Source organism: Lolium rigidum, chromosome 7 (genome assembly GCF_022539505.1).
Source record: "Lolium rigidum isolate FL_2022 chromosome 7, APGP_CSIRO_Lrig_0.1, whole genome shotgun sequence".
In the NCBI taxonomy this organism is placed as follows: Eukaryota; Viridiplantae; Streptophyta; class Magnoliopsida; order Poales; family Poaceae; genus Lolium; species Lolium rigidum.
In genome coordinates, this window is record NC_061514.1 from 181,744,381 (window position 1) to 181,766,124 (window position 21,744).

The following is a 21,744-nucleotide window of genomic DNA, read 5'->3' on the forward strand; positions in this document are numbered from 1 at the left end:
CTTTGATCCACTAATGTCCAGTAGCATTATGCAATGTCCAGAAGTGTTAAGAATGATTGTGTCACCTCTGAATATGTCAATTTATATTGTGCACTAACCCTCTAATGAGTTGTTTCGAGTTTGGTGTGGAGGAAGTTTTCAAGGATCAAGAGAGGAGTATGATGCAACATGATCAAGGAGAGTGAAAAGCTCTAAGCTTGGGGATGCACCCGGTGGTTCACCCCTGCATATATCAAGAAGACTCAAGCGTCTAAGCTTGGGGATGCCCAAGGCATCCCCTTCTTCATCGACAACATTATCAGGTTCCTCCCCTGAAACTATATTTTTATTCGGCCACATCTTATGTGCTTTTTCTTGGAGCGTCGGTTTGTTTTGTTTTTTGTTTTGTTTGAATAAAATGGATCCTAGCATTCACTTTATGGGAGAGATACACGCTCCGCTGTAGCATATGGACAAGTATGTCCTTGGTTTCTACTCATAGTATTCATGGCGAAGTTTCTCCTTCGTTAAATTGTTATATGGTTGGAATTGGAAAATGATACATGTAGTAATTGCTATAAATGTCTTGGGTAATGTGATACTTGGCAATTGTTGTGCTCATGTTTAAGCTCTTGCATCATATGCTTTGCACCCATTAATGAAGAAATACATAGAGCATGCTAAAATTTGGTTTGCATATTTGGTTTCTCTAAGGTCTAGATAATTTCTAGTATTGAGTTTGAACAACAAGGAAGACGGTGTAGAGTCTTATAATGTTTTCAATATGTCTTTTATGTGAGTTTTGCTGCACCGGTTCATCCTTGTGTTTGTTTCAAATAAGCCTTGCTAGCCTAAACCTTGTATCGAGAGGGAATACTTCTCATGCATCCAAAATACTTGAGCCAACCACTATGCCATTTGTGTCCACCATACCTACCTACTACATGGTATTTTCCCGCCATTCCAAAGTAAATTGCTTGAGTGCTACCTTTAAAATTCCATCATTCACCTTTGCAATATATAGCTCATGGGACAAATAGCTTAAAAACTATTGTGGTATTGAATATGTAATTATGCACTTTATCTCTTATTAAGTTGCTTGTTGTGCGATAACCATGTTCACTGGGGAACGCCATCAACTCATTGTTGAATTTCATGTGAGTTGCTATGCATGTTCGTCTTGTCTGAAGTAAGGGCGATCTACACTGAGTTGAATGGTTTGAGCATGCATATTATGAGAGAAGAACATTGGGCCGCTAACTAAAGCCATGATTCATGGTGGAAGTTTCAGTTTTGGACAAACATCCTCAAATCTCTAATGAGAAAAGAATTAATTGTTGTCAAATGCTTAAAGCATTAAAAGAGGAGTCCATTATCTGTTGTCTATGTTGTCCCGGTATGGATGTCTAAGTTGAGAATAATCAAAAGCGAGAAATCCAAATGCGAGCTTTCTCCTTAGACCTTTGTACAGGCGGCATAGAGGTACCCCTTTGTGAAACTTGGTTAAAGCATATGTATTGCGGTGATAATCCGGGTAGTCCAAGCTAATTAGGACAAGGTGCGGGCACTATTGGTACACTATGCATGAGGCTTGCAACTTATAAGATATAATTTACATGATGCATATGCTTTATTACTACCGTTGACAAAATTGTTTCATGTTTTCAAAATCAAAGCTCTAGCACAAATATATCAATCGATGCTTTTCCTCTATGAGGACCATTCTTTTACTTTCAATGTTGAGTCAGTTCACCTATTTCTCTCCACCTCAAGAAGCAAACACTTGTGTGAACTGTGCATTGATTCCTACATACTTGCTTATTGCACTTATTATATTACTCTATGTTGACAATATCCATGAGATATACATGTTACAAGTTGAAAGCAACCGCTGAAACTTAATCTTCTTTTGTGTTGCTTCAATACCTTTACTTTGAATTATTGCTTTATGAGTTAACTCTTATGCAAGACTTATTGATGCTTGTCTTGAAGTGCTATTCATGAAAAGTCTTTGCTTTATGATTCACTTGTTTACTCATGTCATACACATTGTTTTGATCGCTGCATTCACTACATATGCTTTACAAATAGTATGATCAAGTTTATGATGGCATGTCACTCCGGAAATTATCTGTGTTATCGTTTTACCTGCTCGGGACGAGCAGAACTAAGCTTGGGGATGCTGATACGTCTCCGGCGTATCGATAATTTCTTATGTTCCATGCCACATTATTGATGTTATCTACATGTTTTATGCACACTTTATGTCATATTCGTGCATTTTCTGGAACTAACCTATTAACAAGATGCCGAAGTGCCGATTCTTGTTTTACTGCTGTTTTTGGTTTCAGAAATCCTAGTAAGGAAATATTCTCGGAATTGGACGAAATCAAAGCCCAGGGGCCTATTTTTCCATGAAGCTTCCAGAAGTCCGAAGACGAGACGAAGAGGGGCCACGGGGTGGCCAAACCCTAGGGAGGCGCGGCCCCACCCCTGGCCGCGCCGGCCTATGGTGTGGGCCCCCCGTGCCGCCTCTTGACTTGCCCTTCCGCCTACAAATAGCCTCCGTGACGAAACCCCCAGTACCGAGAGCCACGATACGGAAAACCTTCCAGAGACGCCGTCGCCGCCGATCCCATCTCGGGGGATCCAGGAGATCGCCTCCGGCACCCTGCCGGAGAGGGGAATCATCTCCCGGAGGACTCTACGCCGCCATGGTCGCCTCCGGTGTGATGTGTGAGTAGTCTACCCCTGGACTATGGGTCCATAGCAGTAGCTAGATGGTTGTCTTCTCCCCATTGTGCTATCATTGTCGGATCTTGTGAGCTGCCTAACATGATCAAGATCATCTATCCGTAATTCTATATGTTGTGTTTGTCGGGATCCGATGGATAGAGAATACTATGTCATGTTAATTATCAAGTTATTATACATGTGTTGTTTATGATCTTGCATGCTCTCCGTTTCTAGTAGAGGCTCTGGCCAAGTTTTTACTTTTAACTCCAAGAGGGAGTACTTATGCTCGATAGTGGGTTCATGCCTGCATTGACACCAGGGGGAGTGACAGAAACCCCTAAGGTTGTGTTGTGCTGTTGCCACTAGGGATAAAACATTGGCGCTATGTCCAAGGATGTAGTTGTTGATTACATTACGCACCATACTTAATGCAATTGTCTGTTGTTTGCAACTTAATACTGGAGGGGGTTCGGACGATAACCTGAAGGTGGACTTTTTAGGCATAGATGCAGTTGGATGGCGGTCTATGTACTTTGTCGTAATGCCCAATTAAATCTCACTATACTTATCATGCCATGTATGTGCATTGTTATGCCCTCTCTATTTGTCAATTGCCCGACTGTAATTTGTTCACCCAACATGCTTTTATCTTATGGGAGAGACACCTCTAGTGAGCTGTGGACCCCGGTCCATTCTTTAATACTGAAATACAAATCTGCTTGCAATACTTGTTTTACTATTTTCTCTGCAAACAATCATCTTCCACACAATACGGTTAATCCTTTGTTACAGCAAGCCGGTGAGATTGACAACCTCACTCGTTTCGTTGGGGCAAAGTACTTTGGTTGTGTTGTGCAGGTTCCACGTTGGCGCCGGAATCTCCGGTGTTGCGCCGCACTACATCCCGCCGCCATCAACCTTCAACGTGCTTCTTGGCTCCTCCTGGTTCGATAAACCTTGGTTTCTTTCTGAGGGAAAACTTGCTGCTGTGCGCATCATACCTTCCTCTTGGGGTTGCCCAACGAACGTATGAAATACACGCCATCACCCCCATACTTTATATACCACTAATTTTTTTGGAGATTCATGCTAGCAAGGTTGTAAAAAGCACCCACCTCCAATCTTTAGTCCATTTCTGTTTTGCATAAAACCACCTACTTTTTTCATATTTCACAGATCTTACAGCCAGTACTTCCCCCTCTCACTCTCACAGCCTCCTGTGGGGATTTTTTTGACTGAAAATAAACCAAAGTTTTTTCTTACAATTTATCATATAATAGTTTTGAATACAATTTTAAAACATATTAATTTTATGATAATTTTGAGTACTTTCATATAATCCGCAAAAATATAAGACTTGTTTTAAAATTTTCTGATAATTTTGCAGTTTTTAAAAATACACAAGTTCTGATAATTTTGCAGGTTTTTAAAATACACAAGTATTAAAATACACAAGTTCTTGAAAGAACATAGGGACATAAATAAATTGCCATGGTTCATCACAATTCATTGTTGTTTTACTCAAATCGGAAAATTAATGAAAGAAAACTTCATTGATCTGTAGATATGAAGGAAAGAAACGTAAACATTGTGTGATACAAATTTCTTAAATATTCATACACACTTTGTGTAGTAATATTCTTTTTCGATTATTACCAAATTCACTATGTTTCATATATGATTCACAGAAACATATCAGTTTCATATATGATTAACAGAAACAAATCATTTTCAACTGCAGAAATAGAAACTGGTAAGATTGCGTGATCTTGCCGAAAATAAAACAGAAAGAAATTTCCTAGTATGCTGCACTGATATACATGATCAGAAGTTACTGAATATTATTCAGCAGTCTTAGCTGGTCAACAACAGTGGACCTATGCACTTGATACAGGATTCATGAATGTTTCATACAGATTCATACACTCCAAAGAAGATCCAAAAAATAAAAATAGGTTGAAGCAAGAAACATACAAGTTTCCATCTGCAACATAAAAATATTCATGTTAGATGGAACGAGCACCTCTATGCACCATCATTGTAACTAATTTAATTACATTTATTATCTAGATTCATACAAGATCCAGCAGACCCATACAATAATCAAGGTCACGAATTAAACAAACACGGATCGAAACCACCAAAAAAAGACAAGATTCAGAAGATAACATGGAAGAAAAAGGCAAGGAAATAGAGTGTTGCCAGCCAAGATGTGGTCCCTCTATGCATAGACCCCGGTACATCGTACGGGAGGGTGCCGCCTGACGGGAGAGCGCCAGAGGGCGCGGTTGGCCGCCACGGGAGGGTGCCACCGTCGGATGGGAGAGCGTGGGAGCGGCTCCTCCCCGCCGGAACTCGCGGCGGAGGGCGGAGGTGGTCGGTGGCGTCGCGCGAGGGAGGGTTGCGGGGAGGATAGCTGCGGCTCTGTGCCGCCCGACGACGAGGAGGCGGCCCTCTCCCGTGTCCAGCAGACGGCGGGCGGAGTCGGGGTCAGGGAGGGGCTGGGGTGCGGGGGGCGGCGGCTCTGGGCGAGGGACGGGCCGGGGCTCGGGAGTCGGGAAGGTTGGCAAGATGGAGAGGCGGCGGGAGGGGAAGGGAGGGGAGAGTGCTGGGGGTTCGGGTTAGATAGGCACCGGGAGTAGGTTTTGCTCCTTCAGGGCTGTACTGGGGGTTAATTTCAATGATTGTGTGGGTCTTACATGCAAAAACTTCCAAACCATTGACCTGTGGACTTTTGCACCAATCTTCAACGAATAGAGGGTTTAGATAGTGCCGGGGTGCCTTCCTCCATCAGGGAAATCCGCACTCGGGAATATACCGATGATTGTGGCATGTCATTTTTCGAGAATAGGAAAGTCATCTTTCATAATTACCGTGAGGGCTTGAGATAGGACCGACGGTTTGGAAATAGGAAAGACATCTTCTCCTACCAAAGTTCAGTTAGTGCTGACTTAGAAGCCATCAGAATGGTTTCGGAGTTTCCTTTTTCAAGCAACGAAATATATTTATTCTAATTAATTGAATGCATGATTTATGATACCATAAATGATATCGTGAAATTAAATCGGACGAAGTGGAGACCGTCAGATTGATTGAACGGCTAGGATCTTTTCAATGACGACCACCAAAGTGCGTTGAGTGTCAAACGACCAACTCGCATTTAATAGTAAAGACTATGATCAGCTGAAAGAAATGGCCCATGGGCAGACCAGGGGACTTTGACGTGAACTGCCAGACTAGAAGACTAACTATTCACGCCAGGAACTGATCAATCTACCTTGGGGAACGATTAATTAGCTAGTATTTCCATACTTTGCTTTGTATTCCACGCAGCTTTGATGGCTTGATTGAGAGCAGTCAGAACCTTTTCTCCACGAGATCACGACTCCACCTCGTCGCTTCGTCGGCAGCCGGGAGGAATCGATCTCCTGCTGGCTGCTGCTTCTTCTCTTCCCTGCCTACAACGTCCAGCCCCTGACTACGCCACCTTGAAATTATTTAAGAATTATTTAAGGTTAACAATGACTCAACAGAGGTTAAATGGTTTGTCAACATTATGCATTGAGAAGAAATTATTGGATGACATCGACATCAATCTTATCATTAGTGACTTCTCATCAAGAAATGTTACAAGAAAATTTTAAGGTAGCATATGCTACTGTGTTTGGATGCATTTAAATATTATCAAGAACATGTTACTTATATATTCATTATTACTGTCGTGGTGTCTATATTAAGGCCCGAAATTTTAGTCTCGCCCAGGGCCCTCAAAATCTTAGGACCAGCGCTGCCCCCACCGAGGCGAGCCCGCTGCGCTGCCCATTCTCCTTCCCCTCCGGCGCTCCGCGGGCCAGTCGCGGTTGCTGGCGCGGCTCAACGGACAGCGCGAGTTCCTGCGCGCCACGGCGTTGGAGGTCTTTCTGTAGCCCAACGCGCTCTCGGCGCTGGCCACTTCCATCTCCATGTACCCCAAGTCATGTGATTCTTTCTCTATAAATTTCTGTGATTCTTTCTAGCACTGCAGTTTCTGCGATTCTTTCTCCACAAATTTGCTTGGTAGGTCTGGTTGATGTTGATTGGTTAGTACCAATTTGTTAGTGCACATCTTGCCTGTAGGATTTGCATGCTAGTCTCGCAGATCACCACAAGTATAGAAACTTGAGTTCTGCATTCAGAATGGGTGGAACGATGCTATATTTGTTGACTGAAATTAACGGCAATGCATCGATTAATTTCTGATCCTTTTACAATCTCAGTTTATTGTTTAGCTATGACTCTATGAGACTTATTCATTTCATGAGTTTTCGTCTCCATAAATTTTCTTCTGGTGCGTCTGGTTGATTGATTGGTATCTAGCAACCATGTTCTCTTGCACGGTGATTTCTTGTCTGCTGAATGTCTGCAATGGTTTTTGACAAAATCCTCTTGTTATCTTGGATCTGGAAATTGTAGGAAAAAAGTCAGGTTTTTGTTTAGGTCTCTGGATTCAGATAACCTGGAGGACTGTGTTTATCCATATTTAGCAGCTCAAGATTTGTAGTCATAACCTGAGTAAAATTGTCTCCTTGGATTATTGTATATAATCATTCAGCTCTGTATGTTTAGCAGCTCAAGGTTTGTAGTCATAACCTGAGATAAATTGTCTCCTTGGATTATTATATATAATCATTGAGCTCCGTTAGACTATACTCAGCACGTATGCACTACTTATCTATGTGACATTGCTCTTTTCTTTGATATTATTGTTTAGAGCTAGTTTGGCAACAAATACTCTAGCAGGCACTATCAGCTTCTGGTGACCTTCAGTCCGTCTGACTTGTTTGATGTTTCAAATACTCGAGCAGGCACTATCAGCTTCCGGTGATCTTGTTCTGAACCAGCTTCCTGTTCCTCTTTCATTTGATGTGGTTGTGGATGCTTCAATATGTGTAGATATACTTGCTTTATTATGCAATTTACTGATGAAAGTTCATCCAGTTATTTCCTGAACAATTGAGCTACACTAAATATACCAATGTCCTGAATATTTTGTTATCTGCACATTCTGCAATCATAAGTTGGGCAATATGGGCGCAGTGAGCAGGGCGTGTTGCAGGTATGTGGAGGCTGCGTGTGGCGCTGCCGGAGGCATCGGCATCCTGGTCATGCATGGAGGCGGGTGGTGGTTGCCAGCGCCGCTACGGGCGGCAACGGCACCAGCTGAATGGTGCAAGCTAATTCTTTTGCTATTGAAAAAGGGAGTGACTATCTAACATCTAGCTGTTTTTCATTTGGATAACAGACACATTTTCTAGACCAATCAAAACTTGACATCTGTAGAAACAGCCACCAAATGACAGAATGAGGAAAACTGTCTGTTTTCTATCCTGTAAACAGACAGATTCGACCTTTAAGCCTCATTGCACCATCATTTGTACTCGGGTGGGTTTTAGCCTGTATTGAGCCTCTTAGTATTGATACACTAACGCCCAGCATTACATACAGCTACACAGGCTGGTGGCATCAGTTTCAGTTGGTGTGTTTCGGTTGTGTGGGCTAGGACATGTACGCCACAACAAATGACTGTTACCAATAGTAATTGATTTATTTCGTGAATCAAGAATTTTAAAAAGTTCAGAAAAACCAGTCCACCACAAGTAAAACAGGCTGGTGAAAGAAAAAACACAAGCCCGCCACACAAGGACCAGCCCAAAATAGCAAAACTGAAGAACCAACATTATACTCAGAAGAATTCAGACAAAATACTATCACTTCGAACTTATAAACAGAATTTCAAGATTAAAGATGTAAAATAAAAATAGATGATTTATAATCAAGATTAAAATTGTAAAAGAATATTACAGAGAGACTGATAAATGTAAAATTAAGAGTTCAATCTAGAATAAGGACGGCTCCAAGACAATGATTCTGCCCGAGGGAGACATGCAGCATAGCTTGGCGAGCACTAGTGGCGCAACGGCGCGAGCCATGGAGGTCTAGTCGCTCGTCTCCAAGACAACATTTTCCTGTCTGCTCATCTTTATGATGACATGCATGTTTGCCATGGTGGTTCTGTACTAGGATGGCAAAATCTTGTAAACAAGCTTTTTATGAATATAGCTCGTGGTTCTGCTCATACGGGTCACCTGATGTCGCCATGGCCAATGAAAATCATGTATCAGTACTCAGATGGCAAAACCTTGTAAACAAGCTTTTTATGAATATAAGCATGAACCTATGTTCCAGAATGAGCATCGATCGCTCCTCACCGTTGTTATGCGGTTTGCTGAAGAAAGACATTCTTTTGGGAAAAATATATCGGTGCACCGTGGACCTAGGTGCTGTCAAGTTTCTAAAAGCACCGAATATTTTTGCACCTGCATTGTATTTTCTGATTAAGTGTGAATCAAGAAATTCTGGCCTAAAAATATGTAAAAATTATGTTGTGCACATAATTAGTACTCTTCAAGGGGACAATGAAACAAATTGTGTGGACTACAGTTTCATATTTTAAATCCATAATGAATACAAGGATTTATACTAAAAGCTACAAACTCCAGCCCAGAACCAAGACACTGATATCAATGGAGTCCAGACTCTAGAATCACACTGCAGTACTGCACAATTTTTTTAAATAAACTGATTTGTTCCTTTGACAAATGCAAGTACCGTAAGACATCCACATCCCTATGAATAAGTAATTATCACATGGCATGGCTCACTTTCCTTAGACAAATGAGCACACTTGCTGGTGATTCCTGGATGCTCTAGCTGACAAAGAGGGATACATAATACTCAAGCGTTCAAAGAAACTAAAGAAAGAGATAGAGATACACAATATCAGAGAGATAGAGAAAGCATAGGAGAGAGAGCTACTTTGAGGAGTGCAGCGGCTGCCGTTGGCACCTGATTCATGTAGCAGCTGGGGTGGCGTCCTGACGGAGACGAGCGACTGGTGCCATACATCCGAGTGAATACGGTTGGCGAGTAATACTACATCCGATTGAATACAGTTGACGAATAATACAGTGGGTACAGGAATGCAAACTGACGGATTGGGACAGTGAGATGAAGAATGCAGACATAAATAATGAAGATGAACAAGAGTGAGATGACGCATAGCAGCAAGCTGAAAAGTTACTGAAGTACAAATAGGTAACTTAAGGATGGAACACGGAAGAACGCGGAGATTAGTGAGCTCTCCCACGCTAGACTGGAGATTAGTAAGTTCTTCCTTTGTAGGCTTCCCATGACAGAGAATTAAAATAAAGACTGAAGGACGAAGAACAAAAACAGAGATAACTGAGAAGGAAACAACGGAACTCAAAAGACGACAATATTATAAACTAATAATTGAAGGAAAATGAGTGAAGAAATAGAAAGAGAGAACCTGAGAAAAGGCTAAGGGAATGAGACAAATGAAAATGAGAAACTAAAATGACTAAAGTGATAAAAACTGAGAAACTGGAGAATAAGAACAGAGAAATGAGACTGAATAAAGAAAAGGCTAAGAGATTGAGACAAATGAAAATGAGAAACTAAAATGAAAAATGTGACAAAAACTGAGAAACTGGAGAATAAGAATAGAGAAATGAGACTGAATCAAGAAAAGGCTAAGAGATTGAGACATATGAAACTGAGAAAATAAAAGAAAATAAGACTGAGTTGAGAGAACAACATGACTTAGATAACCGAGAGAGAATGAAAGAACTGAAGAACATGCATTTACAGTTTTAGATAACTGAGAAACTAAAACAAGACGAAAGAACATGACTTAGAAAACTGAAGGACAAGACTTATAGAAGGACTGAAAGAAATGAAGATTTAAAGACTGAAAAATATCAAGATTGAAGAAAATACTTGAAACACAAAAAACTGAAAATTGAAGATTGAAAGGTACTGAAATCATAACTGAAGACTAAAAGAAACAAACTAAACGGAGTGGAAACCGAAGATTGAAAGGTACTAAACTGGACTCTAAAGATTTAAATCTTATTGCTAACTGAAGACTAAAAAAGGTACTAAACTGAAGATTAAAATACTTTAGTCGGTGTGTTCTCATCTGGTAATATAAGAGAACTAGGTTAAGTAGGATTCATTCTCGAGTTTCCTTGTTGCTGTGATTGTAAAAGCTTCAAGCTATCTGATCTAGCATTGCCTGGACAACTAATACTCACGGACAAGCAAAGGTAAATATACTATATATGTTGACAAGCCTACAACCCATCGCAAGATGATTTAGAGAGAAAATGATAAACATAGCACTGAAACTCAACATGAGAGGAAGCATAGCTCGAAAACACAACATGTACAGCCTAGTAATCAGAAAATGAGCTACAACCATTCCAGAATATTCTCAAAATATGTGTGGTCCTACATCATCCTAATTAAGATGCAGCTGAACCTAAATGTTCAATCCAACTAACAGACGACTGCTAAACTGCAGGCCTAACCACTGCTAAAACTATTTGTTCATGTTTTATATGTATTTCAAGCATCTGATGGAGGCCTATCTACATCCAAATTAAAGAACAAAAGAAAAAACCGAAACAGATTCTACAAGAACATAGCATCACCATATCATTAACATGACCTGTAACCTATCTCACACAACGTTGACACAAACAAAAACCCTAACTAATCCAAAAACTGAACATATCATTAGCATAAATTAGAAATAAACATGGGAGCAAAAGCATAATCAACATGAGCAGCAAAAATAGTTATGTACCTACATATATGTCTCTCTCTTACTTGCACAGATCCACACTAATAGTACCAACATTGTTCTTATATGGCCTACTTTTAGCTTTTACACAAGTTGGACTACTGCAGCAACTCTCAACTCTCAAGGCTCTACCTTGGAGAAGATCTGCAAGTTCATCAAACAGTATTGCAGTGCAATAACCCCACCCTTTTGGAGTTTTGGGTAGGAGAGTGCCGACCTGCTTCACGCTTTCAAATATAATGACCTCTCTCTTCGATGGACAAATGAGCTAAGAACAAACGGATGTCAAATTACGGCATACATACAACCCTAACACAAGAAAAATGAAGCATTACCCATACAGCTGGCTAGCTACCTACAACTGCAAATCAACATCACCAACTGAGCATGCTTCAGAACACAAAACAGATGCATGACGAACTACCTAACGCCCAAAAAATCGAGCACTACAACACACATAGGCAGCGCTATCTGCAGTTCTGGCATCAACAACATCTGATGTGGCTCCAAACAATCCAAAGCGCTGAAAAAAGGCACAGAGAATGCAAATCTCGCGCGAACTTGAGGGCTCCATACCTACCAGGCTACCACAGAACACAAATGAGAGACAGAGAAGACATATGAAGGACGGCAGAAGAGTACCCAGCTCGCCGGTGGCGCACATGCCTCCCGCGCTCCCGAATCGCCGATCTCTTCCCTGTTGGACGGAAAAGGCCTCGAGCCGCACCTTTCCCCATCGCCGCTAGCACCGGCTGCAGCGTCACAGCACCCTCCATCGGTGCTCTCCCCGTCTCGAGAAGCTCCGCCCCCTCTAACGCCTGCCGAGAAGGATACATCGGCCCCGCAGCCACCGGCCCTCCGGCGCCGGCCGAGCAGGATGCGGCATCTCCGCAGCCAACCGCGCCCTCAGCCATGCTTCAGCCTCCTCACAGGAAAAATACGAGACAGAGCCACACAGAGCTAGTGTTCAGACAGATAAATGAAAAAAAAAATCAAAAAAGAAAGACTAGCACACGAGGCGTCAACAGAGAGAGACGAGAGAGTTGTGCCAAGATTCGTGAAGAACATTGGACGGTTAAAAAAGTGACTGTGCGCCAATAGCAAAACAGCTAGCTGTTTGTTAGGAAAAGTGTTGAAAAAAAGCACAGCAGTTACAGACTTCGTAAGAAACTTCACATATAAGATGACCTATAGTCACCCGACGTGCTGATTTCCGATTATCAAGTGAGGTGCGACACATACATAAGTTGGGTGTTTTTTTTATGGTTTTTACCGATGTATGGATTTTATTATACTAGAGGTACCTAAAATCCCTTTTATAAAGGTTCATCTTACCTCAATGCTAGGTGTTGTAGATAGAATCAATCGCTAATGTAGAAGGGGTACCAAAAATCGTAGGTACCCATTGTTGTTTTTGCAAGGTGCGATATATACATAATTTGGGTGCTTCTATATGGTTTTTACCGATGTACCGATTATTATAGTCGAGGTACCGAAAACCCTTTCTATAAAGGTACGACTTACCTCGATGGTAGGTGTTGTAGGTCAAATCAATCGCTATTGTGGTCGAGGGTACCGAAAACCCTAGGTACCGATTGTTATTTTAGTGAGGTACGACATATACATAAGTTGGGTGCTTCTCTATGGTTTTTACCGATGTACCGATTTTATTATAGTCGAGGTACCGAAAACCCCTTTTATGAAGGTATGACTTACCTCGATGGTAGGTGCTGTAGGTCAAATCAATCGATGTTGTGGTCGAGGGTACCGAAAATCCTAGGTATCGATTGTTGTTTTAGCCAGCTGCGACATATACATAAGTTGGGTGCTTCTTTATGATCTTTACCGATATACCAATTTCATTCTATTTAGCTCTGGGTACATATTAATAGGAGAGAAGAAGTACCAATCTCAAAGCAAATGGACGGTGATGATAGCTAGCGCCCGGGTTTGGTTACGTACCAAAACCACGTCCTATATATATATATATCGACGCGGATTTTCTACCTAGGGTGATAGCTGTGCACAGCCTAGCAACCGTTGGATAGTGTGGCTCCAATTCTTCCCAGGTTTACATCAAGTTGATCGGGCCGTCATGTGGAGTAACGGTAAGAAAACGACGGTACAGCCATCATGGAAATTTTTACATGTCGTTTCAGGTCGAAAATGACAACTAACTTGCTGCACGGGTGGTGTCACGAGAATTATTCACGAGCTATTCACCGTGCCACATTTTACTTGTCGTTTTGGTAAAAAAGAAACAAGCTGTTTTGCTCCACGGTCATCCGTGAAGATGTTTTGGTGTTGTTTGGTTCTTTTTTGACAAGTTTACTAGGTGACGGTTAACCAATAAGAGATTCGGATGTTGTTTTGATTCATGAACGGTAAGAAAACGACGGTACGGCCATCATAGAAAATTTTACATGTCGTTTCAGGTCAAAAATGACAACTAACTTGCTGCACGGGTGGTGTCACGAGTGATCTACCCTCTCCGCATGCTCTTGCCACACGGCTAGTAACAGAGGACTTCACTCGACTCAACTATTCACCGTGCCTCATCATACTTGTCGTTTTGGTAAAAAAGAAACAAGTTGTTTTCTCCACGGTCATCCGTGACGACATTTGGTTGTTGTTTGTTTCTTTTTTGACAAGTAAACGTGGTGACGGTTAACCCTTCAGAGATTCAGTTGTTGTTTTGATTCATGATCGACAAGAAACGATGGCACAGCCAACATAGATATTTTGATGTGTCGTTCAGTTCGGCGTCCGAACCGTGTATTCGGACCAAAAGCCTTTTTTTTCCCTTAAACTTTTTTTTTATGGATTTCCTCGTCTACGGTCACTGATCTTTAACGTTTTTCGAAGCAAACCCGTAAATTAGAGGTATTTTACAGTTTTCGCACTTTTACAGGAATTGTTAAGTAATTTCTGGAGATGCTCTAAGCGAACAAGTTTCCCAACCTTTCACAGGTTCTATACAAAGGCTGAAGGAACAAAAATAAGTACAAATGTCCCATTGAAATTTTGTATTTTTGGATGAACTAGGGTTTCCTTGAACTTGTAAAAATCGACGGGCATCACCTTGCTCTCAATAATAGAACTGCTAGGAGTACGTGGCAGTGACAAGCTACATGATCTGCTACCAAATAAGACTAGACAAAAATGTACTGGCAGTACCAAATAAAGTCCCGCTAGTATGTACGAGCTCTCGATCTATCCCGAGAAAAGAAAGATCTTGCGCATATGGGACGGCGACATTCACGAACGGACCGATGTGCGCACGGCCCGGGTATGCCCATCTTCTTCCACCTCGGCACCTCCACCAAAAGAGGAAAATATTCTCAAAAAAAAAAAAAAAAAGAGGAAAACGACCGGCCGTCGCCTCCGGGTGGCGTCGCGGTCGCCGGTCGCACTCCGGGAGGCTCCACGCCCCCATCGCCCCATACTGTTCCAACCATCCCTGTTCCAGACGTCGCCCATACTGTTCCAACTATCCACTTCACACTCCACACCCATCGGTCACCACCACGTCATGCCAAGCGCCAAGAACAGTAGCAATCAAGTTTCATTCACACAATTATACTGAGCAAATATGGCAAGGCAGGCGCACAGGCAGTGTAAAAATAGAGTAACTGAACATATATATTATTACTGATAATAAACATCAACAGATTACAAATACGTTGTGGACTTGAGTTCATCACCAATAGAGAGATTAAAAGCCACCGCCGCTAAGCAGCAGCTAAATACGTAAGTACAAAATAAGCTGTGGGGGGATCATCCTCTTGAGAAGTATTACAATAGCAAAATGTGAAATCAACTAAGGGAGACGATAAGCAACATCAGCTCCATTAATCACAGGAATCAAATCCACCTTCCAGCCTCAGCTTCACTCGTCAGCACCAACGGGAGGAATGATAGTTCCAAATCTATGGAGCTTCTACCCTCCTTTTTGTGGCAACAATCTTTTTTTGGGTAAAATTCCTACCACCTCAAGAACACCAAAACAAATCCACCCTTGTACCTCCGTCTTGTCTCCCTTCGCCCGGCCAACCGAGAATATTCACAGGGGGAGATAGATGTATGTACAGGAATTTGCAGTAGTAACTGGAAATAGCAAAAGAAATTTCGAGGATTTTTTTTTTGGGTTGGGACCGTCTTGTTCAGCCTGTCGCTCTACCTCACCGTGCCATGCCATGCATCTTCTTGTTGGTGGGGTCAGTTGATGAGGTCGGAGACCCAGCCGACGTCGGGGCCGGCGCCGTAGCAGCTGCTGCCGGACGCGGCGCCGTCCCTGGAGAGCCGCTCGAACACCTTCTCGCGGAGTGCCCGTCCGGGCTCCACCCTCTGCACCGGCTCGTCGTCGTCCATGAAGCGGAGGTTGAGCGGTTCCAGGTTGGACATGAAGGTGGCGACGGGTGTCGAAGTGGCCATGGGGTGGTGGGGAGGCTGTACAGGCCCCCGCCGCCCTTGGGGGAGCCGTACGCCACGGCGGCGGAGAGGTGGTAGCTGTTGGTCCAGCCGCCGAACGGGGACGACTGCGCCTTGGAGAGGCGCAGCTGGCGGAGGGAGGCCATGACGTCGTTGACGTCGGGGGACCCCACGCCGGGCCATGAGCCGCGGAGGAGCGCGTCGGGCGACATTGGCGGCGACTCGGACGGGGGCGACTTGGGCGGGGAGGAGAGGAGGGTGCTGGTGGGGGAGGACGACATGATGCCGCTCTTGCCGGTGAGGTAGGTCTTGAACGCCTAGCGCCGGAGCGGGGAGCCGTCGTAGGACTCGGCGAGCGGGGACAGGGGCGTTCTGTTCCGCGGGCTGGCGTGCCGTCGTAGTTTTACACGGCGGTCGTGTCGTTGATCTGCGGGAGCGTAGGCGTGAAGATTGGCAGGCGATTCTTGTCGGAGGTGGGGGAGGCGAGGTCGTGCTCCTCGTACTCGAGGACTCCGGCTATGGTGGAGTTGTCGAAGGTGCCCGGGCGCGTGGTGGCGTAGGGCCGGGCCAGCATGTAGTACCTTGCACCGGGAAATGATGATTTAGCGGTGAGGAGCAGGTTGCTGGTCTGTCCCGGCGCGATGAGGAGGCTGTCGACGGCGAAGGGCTTGACGTAGAGCGCGTCGACATCGACGACGGTGAGCGTGTGGTTGGCGACGGCGAAGAAGAGCTCGTCGTTGAGTGCGGCGTTGATGAGCCGGAGCATGTACGTTGCCTCTTAAAAATGCGTAAATGGCTATTGAATTGCACAAATCATGTGTGTATAGGAGGCCGACTTCTTTGCCTCTTAAAATTCAAAACCTCGACCGAATGGGAACAACGGATATTTTCTCTTTGCTAGTTGAACGCTGAGTAATAGAAATCGACCATACCATGGCAAGCTTGTTGTTTTGCCACGGACCGTACCATTGCTCCGTGGTAAATTTGGTTCGGAATGTGTATCTTTTTTTGGTTGTCATTTTGGAACAAAAATGCGGTAGATATCTTCCATGGTTAGGTGTGTAAGTGCTTTCCTTCCCACGCACTGTCTTAGATGTATTTATTTTATTAGGCTTCTTTACAAATTGGTTGTTGTTTTGGTATCAAAAGGGAAGTAGAATTGATGTCGGCAGCCTATGCCACCTATGGCATGGTCTCACTAAAAAATAATTTGCAATCATGAAACGATGTGGATGGAAGTGATTTGAATATAACGGAGCAGCATGCCGTGCATGTATAATGGACTAACACCGTGTGCTCTCTTTGTGCTCCCTATAGATGATCTAATGGTTGGATTGATGTGCATAGCTATGCCCCATGGTAGCCCACTATTTCCCATATATATATATATATATATAGGTCTGCTATTCTCGAACCGGTTCGAGAATAACTATTCTCGAACCCTTTCTGAACTTCCTGCTGCACGGTAGTGAACTTCTCGGCGAAACTCCTAGAATGTCATGTTTTGGGCGGACAGTGTTTTGACGTTGATTTTCAAACCGCATATCGAAATGATACATATGATATACCGTTGGATTCGTATGGAAATTTCGCAACTTACTCATGTTCAATGTTTTTCCAAATACTATACGGTTTGAAACCAATTTCAAATATACAAAACTATGTTTTCACGGATTTCTGCATTTTCCTGCAGTATTTTAGGTTTAATTTTCAAACGCTTTGTCGGAATGATGTGTACGATATACCGTTGGAAAGCTGCTGATTAGGCGCATTGTTTTGGTGTACAAATTTTTTCCAAATTTATCACGGTTTATGGACAGATTTAAAAATACGTGATTTCGTTTTCCGAGCATCTTAGTTTTTCGCACAGTATTTCGGAGTTTAATTTTGAACCACATGTCCGAATGTTACAAATGATATGGTGCTGGAAAGATATAGCTTAGGCGCAACTTTTTTATGTTGAACATTTTTCCAAATTCTCAATGGTTTAAGTTTAATTTCAGAAATACACAAAATTGGAAATGACGCCGTCACTTATACGTTTTAAAATTTGCTCGTGTAGATTGATTAGGTGTGGCATGACGGCATGTTGGAGTATTAATAGAGTTATATCACTGCTAATTACATGTGGTGCTGTTTGATTTGTGCAACCTGATGCCTTACCAACGTTTTCCACGCGTATGATTTCCGCCCAGAAAAATAGAGTACCTGAACTGTCCCGGTTTCACGGAAGTGAACTTCACGAACTTTTGTTAGTGAACTTCAAGTCATGGTATAAATTTTTCATGCATGTTCAAAATTAATTTCTCACACGGTTCAAAGTGAACTTCACAGTTTTATGGCATGGCTTGGACAAACGAACTAGCATTTTAAATAAAAGCGAACTTCACATTTTTATGCTTATATGTACGAATTAGATAAGCTGCTTATATGTATGAATTAGACAAGCGAACTTTGTAGTTTTACGGGCATTAGTTGAACAAGCGAACTTGCATTTTAAATAAAGGAGAACTTCATAGTTTTGTACTTATATGCATGTCTTGGACAAGCGAACTTTCATTCTAAATAAAACGCTTACGTACAAGCGAACTTGCATTTTAAATAAAAGCGAACTTCACGGTTTTATACTTATGTGCATCAGTTAGACAAACAAACATATATTTTAAATAAAAGCGAACTTCAAAGTTTTTCACAGTTTTATGCTTATGTGCATGAGCTGAACATTGCATTTTAAATAAAAACGAACTCCCATGAAAATAAAAAAAAAAGTGAACTTGTCATACGAATGGAATGAACATGTCTTTTTTCTAGTTAGCATCACGGAAACAACATTGTAATGCATTTACCAGACCACACTAAGGCAGGCATTAAAAGAAGCACTCAGAGGACATTTAACTAACACACTGAATTAGTTGTGTGTTTATGCTGCTAACTGGTAAAAAATCCATCTAGCAGGAATAGTCTACAATGAAGTATTAGGATACGTGAACTTCACGATTAGGACAAGTTAACTCCACGAATTAGTATCAGTAAACTTAACTCAGCCTACAATGTGTCCGTCCTGGTGATTCTCCTGGAGCGGACTCGCCAGCCGCATGACAGTCGGGCTTGACTATGCCATGGACACCGAGGGACCGCCAAGCCGCGTCCACTAGCCCGAAGAAGGGCGGGGCTGGCACCATGTTTATGTCCTTGGATATAGCATCATTCCACGTCTTAGATATAGCATAGGAGGCTCGATCAAGTAGTGTTCCTCTGCTATACAGAAAAAAAGGCAGCATAAGGATACTAGTAAACAGTGATAGATGGTCAAGAGCAAAAGAAATAGTAGATAATGCTTTTATATAGCAAAACAAGATTGCTCTGAGCGCCTCCATTTCAGTAACATGCATTTTGTTCAAATGAAATTCATTTTATTTGCAGAGTGAACTTTCCTTTTTACACCAAATGAACTCACTATGACCATTTAGTTTGTTTCATAGATGAATGAAATGAACATTCGCGATGTACATGAGCTTCCACTTATGTGCAAAGTGAACTGTCCAACAAAAGTGAAATATACATGAAACTAAAAAAGTGGAATATACATCAACTGTGTGGCTAATTTGAAAGACCAATAGAGAACTGGAGAAAACAAGATCTGTTTTCGTGGTATTCCCTTTAGAAGTGGAATATCATTTATCTTTTAAGCGAACCACTCTACCTTAATAGGTGGACTTCCTTTTTATAAAAGTAAACGGAGTGAATCTCGAGAGAAAAGTAAACTCCCTGACAAAAAAAACTTGAATCATAGAATGGAACTTGACAACAATATGTGAAGTGCACTTAGTAGAAAATCAAAGAGTGAAATTATTGCGGGCGAAGTGCAAGTAGCCAGAATATTTTGCCCAAATAAAAATCTAACACACAATCTGCAAACAAAATTTCAAATAGAAAAAACAGTTAAATAGAGTAATTATGAATAAGCATCAGGCAGTTCAGAGTTGCGCAGGTCATCGAGCAAGGTGGCAAACCAGTAAGAAGCAGTTCAAAGAGAAACATATACCGTGAACACGACGGCACATGACCTGGAAACTGCAGCCCCTCATGTCATCGTCACCCTGGAACCGCAAGAGGCTGCGCTGGTGCAGGGACGGTGTTCCTAGCGCCTCACGTTGGTGGACTTCCTGGCCGCGCACACAGGACCGTTGGAGTAGGCGTGGGTGGTCTCCCTGGCAGCACATGGCGGCACAAGCCAGCTGGGAAGGGGGATGGGTGCCGCCAGTCGATCCCGCGCTAGTAGACTCCCGGGCAGCGTTAGGTGGACTCCCGTTGCCTTGTAGAGCATTGCGGAGCCAAGGGAGGGTGCACTTCCTGTTTTAAGCATGATTCAGACGAAATCACAGTGAAGTAATTCTTATCTTTCGAGATACTAGAGCAATGCACAACATGGCAATGTGAAGTGCGCAGACAAAAAAAAAGTGATTTTAATCATGGATGAAATAAACATTCAAATTGAAATGCCTGTGTGAACCAAGTGAACTTCAGTGTTAACTACTCTGAACAGACGAAGGTAAGTATGAACTTCTCGACATAATTGGATGGACTTCTGTAGCAGATGAAGTTGACTATGAATAGCTAGTCATTATGTTCGTCAAAATAGCACCTGGGAGTGTTTCAACATTACCTTGGCTACGTGCATCTTACGTTCCAATAAATGAATAACTGGTTGATTAATAAAATAGCTAGCTGATTATGAATAAAACTATTCCGCTGAAAATCTGAACTTTGCCTTCGGCAGAAGTGAACTCCCCTGAAAACAAGTAAAAGTTATTTTTCCCAGAGTGACACAAAACATAGATTATATGTGAGAACCACTGAAATTATGCAGTTCATTTCGTAAAAACAATTGCTGCAATGGTATAGTAGTTCAGAGGATGCAGAGTACTCGTGACAAACATTGACAAACTGAGCTACACCATGGCTAACATTGAGCTGCACCAATGCCAATGTGAACAGCTTCTTATACTCATGTGAACTACGGATGCCGAATGAGTGAACCACCCAAAACAACTAAAAATGAAATATTTGATGCTTCTGAGGTGAACTGCGGATGCCAAATAAGTGAACTTCCATTTTTATAAAATAAAAAGTGAACCTCCTAAAACTGAAAAATTTGTCGATGCTAGATTTTCTTTTCATTTTTACTCAGACAGAGAAGTACATTTGAGGGGCCAAACAAATGAAGTGTTGATTTACTAATTAGAAATTTCTATTTTAGATTTGTTCAATGGAATGGCATAAGCAAGTGATATACAGAGGAGAGAAAAGGAGCCATACAATATTATATAGAAAATCCCACCAAATATTTTGCTTCACTGTCCTCATAGTTTCTTTACTCAACTGTAAAGCATCAACAAGCTGCATGAAAAAAGCTTCACAGCAGTTTATTAGGGATATGAAAGATGATGCTGGATGAGATTGGCAATACTATCAGGTATCTAAACACAGCAAGAAAAGATATGCAAAGAAACTTATACATCAAGGTTTTATAAAGCAAACTTCTGAAATTCGAGCACTGAGGGGCTAGCAGTGTTAATAATAATAAGAAGTTACATCAGTGGCTACTCTAACCTTCCGCTGGACAGGGGTGTGTCTGGTGTCCACCTGTAGCAAGTGGCTGCTCTGCTCGACCTGGAAAAGTTCTAAGGAGTCGAGCATCGTCCTGCCTACCGGTGTCGGCATGCGCATGTAGAACATTGGCATCATCGTTGAAAACACCGTGCAACACATCCGCGAACTCCACATGCACGTATCTCTGAACTTCTGATTTTGGGACAGAAAAAGTTGGCCGAGCCATCTAAACTTCACATAGGCTATGCTAAACAGACAAAGGAAACCTTATGGACAGA

At 42.4% G+C, this 21,744-nt stretch overlaps 1 long non-coding RNA gene and 1 pseudogene across 1 annotated transcript; both read right to left on the reverse strand.

Moving 5' to 3' along the window:
* Positions 1-8,418: 8,418 nt before the first annotated feature.
* Positions 8,419-12,284, reverse strand: LOC124676292. Its single transcript, XR_006993568.1, has 3 exons — positions 9,571-12,284; positions 8,964-9,071; positions 8,419-8,840 (listed from the first exon to the last, which is right to left on the reverse strand). It is a non-coding gene; the product is annotated as an uncharacterized LOC124676292 (long non-coding RNA).
* Positions 12,285-15,046: 2,762 nt separating this feature from the next.
* LOC124672344 lies at positions 15,047-16,619 on the reverse strand (annotated as a pseudogene).
* Positions 16,620-21,744: the final 5,125 nt, after the last annotated feature.